This window comes from Oncorhynchus mykiss, chromosome 19 (genome assembly GCF_057628025.1).
Source record: "Oncorhynchus mykiss isolate SJ-2025 chromosome 19, ASM5762802v1, whole genome shotgun sequence".
Lineage (NCBI taxonomy): Eukaryota > Metazoa > Chordata > Actinopteri > Salmoniformes > Salmonidae > Oncorhynchus > Oncorhynchus mykiss.
Genome location: NC_143040.1, coordinates 26,394,171 through 26,402,844, shown reverse-complemented (window position 1 = coordinate 26,402,844; position 8,674 = coordinate 26,394,171). Strand labels below are relative to the sequence as shown.

Below are 8,674 nucleotides of genomic sequence, written 5' to 3'. Positions count from 1 at the left end.
ATTGACTCATAAATGTACATTTGCTTTGGGGTCTCATTCTTTAGCAATAGCAGACAAAAGGTTCTGTGTAATTATGGAAAGATGTCCAACCACTGACCATGTAATGCTCCTCAGGGAGAATCGGGTAGGCTACCCCTACGAGTACCCCTGAAGTGAGCCACAATAGCAGGCTACTAATACAGTCGTCAACTTTTTTAGGATGCAGGCCCCCTTGCCAATTCACAGTGAGATGCCATTAAAAAAGGGGTGTTACTTTTGTAGCAAATGAAGGGGGGAGAGCTATGATTGAAGCTTGAAAAAGTATATCAGGAAAAGGGGCAATCCCCAAACCAATAGGGTGGGCTTCCAATGAAGGCCTTGGATCTGGGCCTGAACTAACAACTCGGCTGCGTAAGCATAATTTGTGCCGCTAAGGTTTTAAGGTCCAGACCTCTTAGAAGTACTTCATGATATCACACAAGGGAACATTTCATTCTTAGGTGGTACTCTATACCCCTCAAACAACTCATTGTTCCCTTCTATATCAGGGACTGATTTAGACCTGGGACACCAGGTGTGCACAATTAATTATCAGGTAAAGCAGAAAACCATCGGGCTCTGGATCTCGGGAGGTAAGAGTTGAATACCCCTGCTCTATACTATTTCCAAACATTTCTGACATGCGTAAAGAACTCTTGTAAGACTAGCCCTTGGTGGGCTTAAAGAGATCCTAATAAATAAACATTGTAAAAAATTCCCCCCCCCCCCCCCCCCCCCCCCCCCCCCAAAATCCCATGTAAGCATATATAAATGGGGTAGTATCATGTAACACAATCATGTAGAGTATAATACAGAACTGATGAATTACTGACTGCTTATGAATTGAAAACATGATCGTGTAACTAAAAGCCCACTGGTCAAAAACTGGTTAAATCAATGTTGTTTCCACACCAAAAAGCTGTGACGACATTGAATCAATTTGATCTTTATTTAACTAGGCAAGTCAATTGGGAACAAATTACTATTTTTAATGATGGCCTAGGAACAGTGGGTTAACTGCCTTGTTCAGGGGCAGAAAGACAGATTTTTACCTTGTCAGTTTGGGGATTTGATCTTGCAACTTTTTGGTTATTAATCCAACACTCTAACCACTAGGCTACCTGCCACCCAAACCAACACAGAAAACTACTTGGATTTTCTTTTTTTCCACCTATCTTTGAACCTAAAACCAATGACATGGTGAATTGTTTTTGTTGATTTTTACGTTACGTTTTACTCAAACAATTGTAAATCAAAACTAGATTTTAAAATGACGTTTGTGCCCAGTGGGAGTGTTCATTATCAATTGAACCAGGGGAGAAGGTTAATCTAGCAGCTGTATCTCGGTAGAAATTAGCCTGTGGATGAGGTTGTAGCTAATATAAATCCAACACGAGTGAGAAAGGACAGAGTTTTTATCCCTTTTTCTTCCCTTTCTTAATCCACAAACCCTTAAAGTAAGCCTCCATCCTCTTTCTTTAATTGAGCAAAGTTTAGTTATTCCTGTCCCTTTTTTTATTCAAGTTAAGGAACATTTTAAGTGCCCCAAATGCCAACGGCTTACTTTCAGGGTCCCATAGTTCCTGTGACATTTTGTTAGAAGTCAGTTTTAAGGATGTGGCCAGGAGCTGGCTAGTTTTTGTCAGTCTTTTTTGTTTTCTAAGTTTCCCTTAAGTCTCCCTAAAAAAAAAAATGGGAGAATGTCACGTTTAAAAACCTAGCTTTTCGCGACCCACTTGAGGGCACATGATTTAGGATTTAAGTTTGATTCTTTTTTCACAAAGTTTTGAAGTAAAGACTAATGTCAGAACCCAACTTTGCAGAAAACATTCTGAATAGCATACAGATGGGGGGGAAAAACAGACGCTCCAAAAAACAAGAATGCCTTCAAATCAACACTAGATGTCATGAGACAAATGCAAAGATTTTTGTTGAACCATATTCTATTAAACAAAATTCTAACTTTCAAGTAAGTGTACAAAACAACTGAAATTACCTACTTAAAATTGTCTTAGCGTCTGGACAATTTATTCGTAAAAAAAAATAATAATAATTCAAAAGTGTCTGCAAAATGACATAATTGTAAAATGCAATTATTCTGAACTCCATAAAGTAAAAAAAAAAAAAACTTTTATTGTATTATTTTATTCTATCACTGATCGCGTTTCACCCTTTTGGCTGATTTGATTGCACATCTCTCTAGATAAGTGTCAATTACATGTATATGATTTGAGATCTGAAATGTAATTCCTGTTCTGCTTCTGTACTTAGAGCCTCTTCTACTTGCACTCTGACAAATGCCCTCTTCTGTCTTTCCACATTTCTCCCCTTTCCCCTCCTCTCCCTTAAAACCCCTTCCTCCCATTTCCTTTCCCTCCCCTCACCACCCACCATTCTCCTCCCCGTTTCCCCCCAGGTTCATGGCCCACCACACCCTGCACCATGGGATTGAGGACAGCGGTGGTTGCTGATCTTCCTGCAGGACGTGCAGGACTGTCCCGCTGTCTGCTCCTGAGCAGGGGTAATGCTGCGCCCACATTGTCTCCTCAACTGGCCCCTGCAGAGGGAGAGGGTGCCCGCCTTCCACCAGAGGCTCCGCATCGCCCTGGGCACCACCAACTGAGTGTAGTAACTTTCTCCATGCCATTATGCTCAGAGGTGTACTGAAAATGTTACTTAAGTCAAATCAAATGTCTTGGTCACATACTCGTATTTTACAGATGTTATCACAGGTGCAGCGAATTGCTTATGTTTCTAGCTCCAACAGTGCAGTAATACCTAACAATACAAACAAATCCCCAAAATGTAAAGAAAGAAATTAAGAAATGTCAGAGTCCGGAAAATGAATATATACTGTATGTATTTGATGGTGTGTGTGTATAGACAGTATATGAATAGAAAAGGTGTGTACAGCAGTAGTTCTATTGGATGAGCCTTGACTTGACTAGAATGCAGTATATACTGTACAGTGGGTAAAAATGGTATGTAAACATTATTAAAGTGACCAGTGTTCAATGACTATGACTATACATAGGGAAGCGGTCTCTAAGGTGCAGGGTACCGGGTGATAACCGACTAGTAACAGTGACTAGTAACAGTGATTAAGTTCCGGGCGGGGTATTGGACGGAGGCCGGCTAGTGGTGACTATTTATGTCACAAATCCCGTTTCCTGAGTCTGTTTTTTGCCTATGTTCTGTCCTGGAGAGTTTTTCTGGCGTCCTGGAACGCACCCTGTCTGGTTGCCGGGCAATGTAGCCAGTTGGGGTTTCTGATTATCCGCACCTGTATCCCATCAGCTATCTGCACACCTGGTCCTGATCATCATCTCTCCTCTTCATAAGCCCGGACCTGACATCCATTCCCTGCCGGATCGTTAGCCATGAACAGTATGTTGTGCCAGAGTATCAGCCTCAAGTTGGATAGAAGTTGTTTTGTTGTTTGTTACGTATTGCTTGCCTTGAACTTACCTCTGTTTGTTCTGTCTTCAGTTACTCACCCGGATCATTTACCCCATTCCCGCCTGGTCGTCAGAAGATTCCGCTTCCCCATTGGATCCACCTATTTACTCCCATCAACTCATCACCGCTACCCGCTACACCACCTGGATATATCTATCCATTCACTTGTAAATAAATACTCACCTTTTTCCTACTCTCCTTGTCCTGGTCTGCTTCTGGGTTCGACTTTGAAGAATCGTGACAGAACGATCCGGCCAAGAATGAACCCAGCGGACCTGGATTCCGTTTGCCATGCCATTACCCAGCAGGGGAGGACATTGGGACAACACAAGACGGAGCTACAGGAGATAGCGGTTGCAATCCAGAAATTATCTGCTAGCTTGACACAGATCCAGGATCAGCTCAGTTTGCTGGCGATTCATTCACCACCTATTTCACCCATCTTACCTGCCGTGCCTGATGCGTTTTCCTTCCGTGAACCCAAGGTACCGACGCCTGATAAATATGAAGGGGATTTGGGAAGATGCCGTTCGTTTCTTATGCAGTGTGGGTTAGTGTTTGATCTGCAGCCCCATTCTTACGCCACTGACAAGGCTAGGATAGCCTTTGTTATTGAACTGCTGCGTGGAAGAGCTCTGGAATGGGCTTCAGCCGTTTGGGAACACCAGGGGACCTGCATGTCTTCATACCAGGAATTCACGGGAGAGCTGAGAAGGCTTTTTGATCATCCAGTCCGAGGTAAGGACGCAGCTAAACGTTTGTTCACTCTTCGCCAAGGAGCTCGCAGTGTGGCAGACTTTATGATCGAGTTCAGGACATTGTCTGTGGAGAGTGGTTGGAATGAGGAGTCACTACAAGCGGCTTTTTACCAGGGGTTGTCGGAGCAACTCAAGGACGAGCTGATATCCTATCCAGAGCCTAGTGATCTAGACAGCTTGGTCACTTTATCTATTCGGGTAGATAATAGAGTCCGAGAGAGAAGGAGGGAGAAGCAGTGGGGCCCATCCAATCAATCAGCAACTCGGTTACCATTCGGTTCAGGAAGTAAACCAGAACGTATTGATCGTTATTCCCCACACGGGATTAGTGGAGGGGTCTTGCCACCAGATCCTGAACCAATGCAAGTGGGGCGACACGGGCTAACTAAGGAGGAGCGCCAACGTAGACGTGAGACCAACAGCTGTTTCTACTGTGGTAGCTCAGGACATTACATCTCCACTTGTCCACAGCGCTCGTTAAACTGCCCGGCTCGCTAGTTTTGGGAGGAATTTTAGCGAGCCAGATTCATCCTCTCCAGAATCCTGTCAGACCCCGTTTTCCTGCGACCCTTATGAATAAGGATCAGAGCTTAGAGATTAACGCTTTTATCGATTCAGGTGCCGATGGCAGCTTTATTGATGCCGACTTCGTGGAACAGCTGGGGCTTTCTAAGGAGCAATTGCCGGAAGCCATTGAAGCAACCACTCTGAACGGCAGTAGTCTGGCACGGATCATTATGAGGACTGAACCGGTTAAGATGTTGTTGTCGGGGAATCATTCAGAGTTTATCTCCTTCTTCATCCTGTCCTCACCCCATGTTCCTCTGGTTATTGGTTACCCCTGGCTGAAGGAACACAATCCCTCGTTTGATTGGGTGACGGGTAAGGTAACTAGTTGGAGCATTGATTGTCATGCTAACTGTCTTAGGACTGCCTGTTCTCCTGCCGTTTCCAGTCAGGTCAGTGACTCTGTTCCTCCTGATTTGTCCCTGGTTCCAGAAACATATCACGAGTTGGGTGAAGTATTCAGTAAACAGAAGGCTCAGTCCCTTCCTCCCCACCGACCTTATGACTGTGCGATTAATCTGTTTCCTGGAGCTTCCTTACCCAAGGGACGGTTATACAGTATCTCTCGACCTGAACGTGAGGCCTTGGAGACCTACATCAAGGAGTCTCTAGCTGCAGGTCTCATTCGGCCCTCGTCATCACCTCTGGGAGCAGGATTTTTTTTTGTGAGCAAGAAGGATGGCTCTCTTCGACCGTGTATTGATTATTTACCTATTTACTCCCATCAACTCATCACCGCTACCCGCTACACCACCTGGATATATCTACCCATTCACTTGTAAATAAATACTCACCTTTTTCCTACTCTCCTTGTCCTGGTCTGCTTCTGGGTTCGACTTTGAAGAATCGTGACAATTTAACAGTCTGATGGCCTGGAGACAGAAGCTATACTGATGTATTGTAATAGACAATAATGCAATTATCAGTCATAGAAAATATGAATTGTGTTTAGAAGGTAGTTTTCCATAAATGTGTATTTTCTTTGCTCACTGTTAGGACACTTGAAGTAAGCCTATAGTGAAACACGTGCACCCCTTTCTATGCCCATCCATTCCACAAGAGTCTTGGTGAAATTGAAAAACTGTCTAGGTGCCACTTTCACAGACTTCCCCCACTAAGCTCAGCTTTTTGCCTTTTGATTAAAAAAACATCAATACACAAATTAAAGCTAGTCTGCGATTGGTGCATTTGTTTACTTTCAAATTAATTATATTCATTATTAACTAGACAAGTCAGTTAAGAACAAAATCTTATTTATAATGACAGCCTACCAAATAGCCTCTCTCAGATATATGACAAAACACACATCGTGACAAGAGAGACAACACTGCATAAACAGAGACCTAAGACAACATAGCAAGGCAGCAACACATGACAACACAGCATGGTAGCAACACAACATGACAACAACATGGTGGCAACACAACACATGGTATATTATTGGGCACAGACTACCTTCTTGTCCATTGTGCTGTTGAGACAACAACACATCACGCAAAGCAGCCACAACTGTCAGAGCGTCCATGATTGAGTCTTTGAATGAAGAGATGGAGGTAAAACGGACCAGTTTGAGTGTTTGTTGCAGCTCGTTCCATTGCTAGCTGCAGCGAACTGAAAAGACAAGCGACCCAGGGATGTATGTGCTTTGGGGACCTTTAACAGAATGTGACTGGCAGAACGGGTGTTGTGTGTGGAGGATGAGGTCTGCAGTAGATATCTCAGATAGGGGGAGGGGGGGGGTCTCAGAGGATTTTATAAATAAACATCAACATTGCGACAGGTTTACAGAGATGATTGTAAAGAACATCTAGCCGCTCGAGAGCATACCTGCCGATCTATAAATTATGTCTTCATAATCTAGCATGGGTAGGATGGTCATCTGAATCAGGGTTCGTTTGGCATTTGGGGTGAAATAGGAGCGATTACAATAGAGGAAACCAAGTCTAGATTTAACTTTGGCCTGCAGCTTTGATATGTGCTGAGAGAAGGACAGTGTACCGTCTAGCCATACTCCTAAGTACTTGTATGAGGTGACTACCTCAAGCTCTAAACCCTCAGAGGTAGTAATCACACCTGTGGGGAGTGGCATTCTTCTTACCAAACCACATGACCTTTGTTTTGGAAGTGTTCAGAATAAGGTTAAGGGTAGAGAAAGCTTGTTGGACACTAAGGAAGCTTTGTTGTAGAGCATTTAACACAAAATCCGGAGAGGGGCCAGCCGAGTATAAGACTGTATCATCTGCATATAAATGGATGAGAGAGCTTCCTATTGCCTGAGCTATGTTGTTGATGTAAATTGAGAAGAGCGTGGGGCCTAGGATCGAGACTTGGGGTACTCCTTTGGTGACAGGCAGACGTTCTGACTTTATACACTGCACTCTGAGAGAGGTAGTATGCAAACCAGGCCAAAGACCCCTCAGAGACGCAAATACTCCTTAGCCAGCCCACAAGAATGGAATGTCTATCGTATCAAAAGCTTTGGCCAAGTCAATAAAAATAGCAGCACTTAGAGTTAAGGGCAATGGTGACATCATTGAGGACATTTAAGGTTGCAGTGACACATCCATAACCTGAGTGGAAACCAGACTGCATACCAGAGAGAATACTATAGACATCAAGAAAGCCAGTCAGTTGATTATTGACAAGTTTTTCCAAACACGTTTGATAAACAGGGCAAAATAGAAATAGGCCTGAAACAGTTAGGAACAGCTTGATCTCCCCCTTTAAATAAAGGACGAACCGTAGCTGCCTTCCAAGCAATGGGGACCTCCCCAGAAAGGAGAGACAGGTTAAAAAGATTGGAGACAGTCTTAGCGATGATAGGGGCAGCAACCTTAAAGGGTCTAAACCATCTGACCCAGATGTTTTTTGGGGGTCAAGTTTAAGAAGCTCCTTTAGCACCTCGGACTCAGTGACTGCCTGCAGGGAGAAACTTTGTAGTGGGGCAGGGGAAGAAGAGGGAAAAGCATCAGGGATAATCGCATTAGAAGGGGTGGGAAATGAGGAAATGTTAGACGGGGAAGGAGGCATGGCTGAGTCAAATAGGAATCCTGACTTAATGAAGTGGTGATTAAAGAGCTCAGCCATGTGCTTCTTGTCAGTAACAACCACATCATCAACATTAAGGGACATGGGCAGCTGTGAGGAGGAGCATTTATTCTCCAGGTCTTTAACTTTTTTCCAGAACTTCTTGGGGTTAGACCCATAGAGAGAGAGAACAGCTTCTTAAAGTAACTAACTTTGGCCTTCCGGATAGCCTGAGTGCACTTATTTCTCATTTGCCTGAACGAGAGCCAGCCAAAATTGTTTAAATTCTCATTTTCTTTACGGGGGAGTGTTTGTTAACAATAAATACCACTGAAAATATCAAAAAAGGAGGTCCAAGATATATTCCTTCTTGAAGAATATGTAAATGACCTTAGTGACCTTAGTTCAGCTGAACCCAAAATATAATGGCATTTATTAAATCTAAGTCCAAAAATGGACCAATTGCAGACTGCAGTTTTAATATTTTTCTGAACTTAATGTCAAGGACTTGTTCAGGCTTGTGATAACTGCAAAGCTCACTAAACAGACCATTTCTAAACATACTGGCTTTTGTCCAGGAGATGGCGATAGTGATCAAGCAATAAGTTCCCCATTGGAAAATTTGTAAATAAATGAATAAAATAAGTAGGTTGCGTAAATAGAAAAGGACTCAAGCAAAAAGTTCCTCTTTGGAAAATGTGTAAATGAATGAATAAAATAAGTAGGTTGCGTAATAGAAAAGGACTCAAGCAAAAAGTTCCTCTTTGGAAAATGTGTAAATAAATGAATAAAATAAGTAGGTTGCGTGATAGAAAAGGACTCAAGCAAAAGTTATAAGTCACCCA

At 43.2% G+C, this 8,674-nt stretch overlaps 1 long non-coding RNA gene across 1 annotated transcript; it reads left to right on the top strand.

Moving 5' to 3' along the window:
- The first annotated feature begins 2,434 nt into the window (after positions 1-2,434).
- On the top strand, positions 2,435-5,606 carry LOC149975149 (uncharacterized). Its single transcript, XR_016488859.1, has 2 exons — positions 2,435-3,405; positions 3,508-5,606. It is a non-coding gene; the product is annotated as an uncharacterized LOC149975149 (long non-coding RNA).
- The last annotated feature ends 3,068 nt before the right edge of the window (positions 5,607-8,674 follow it).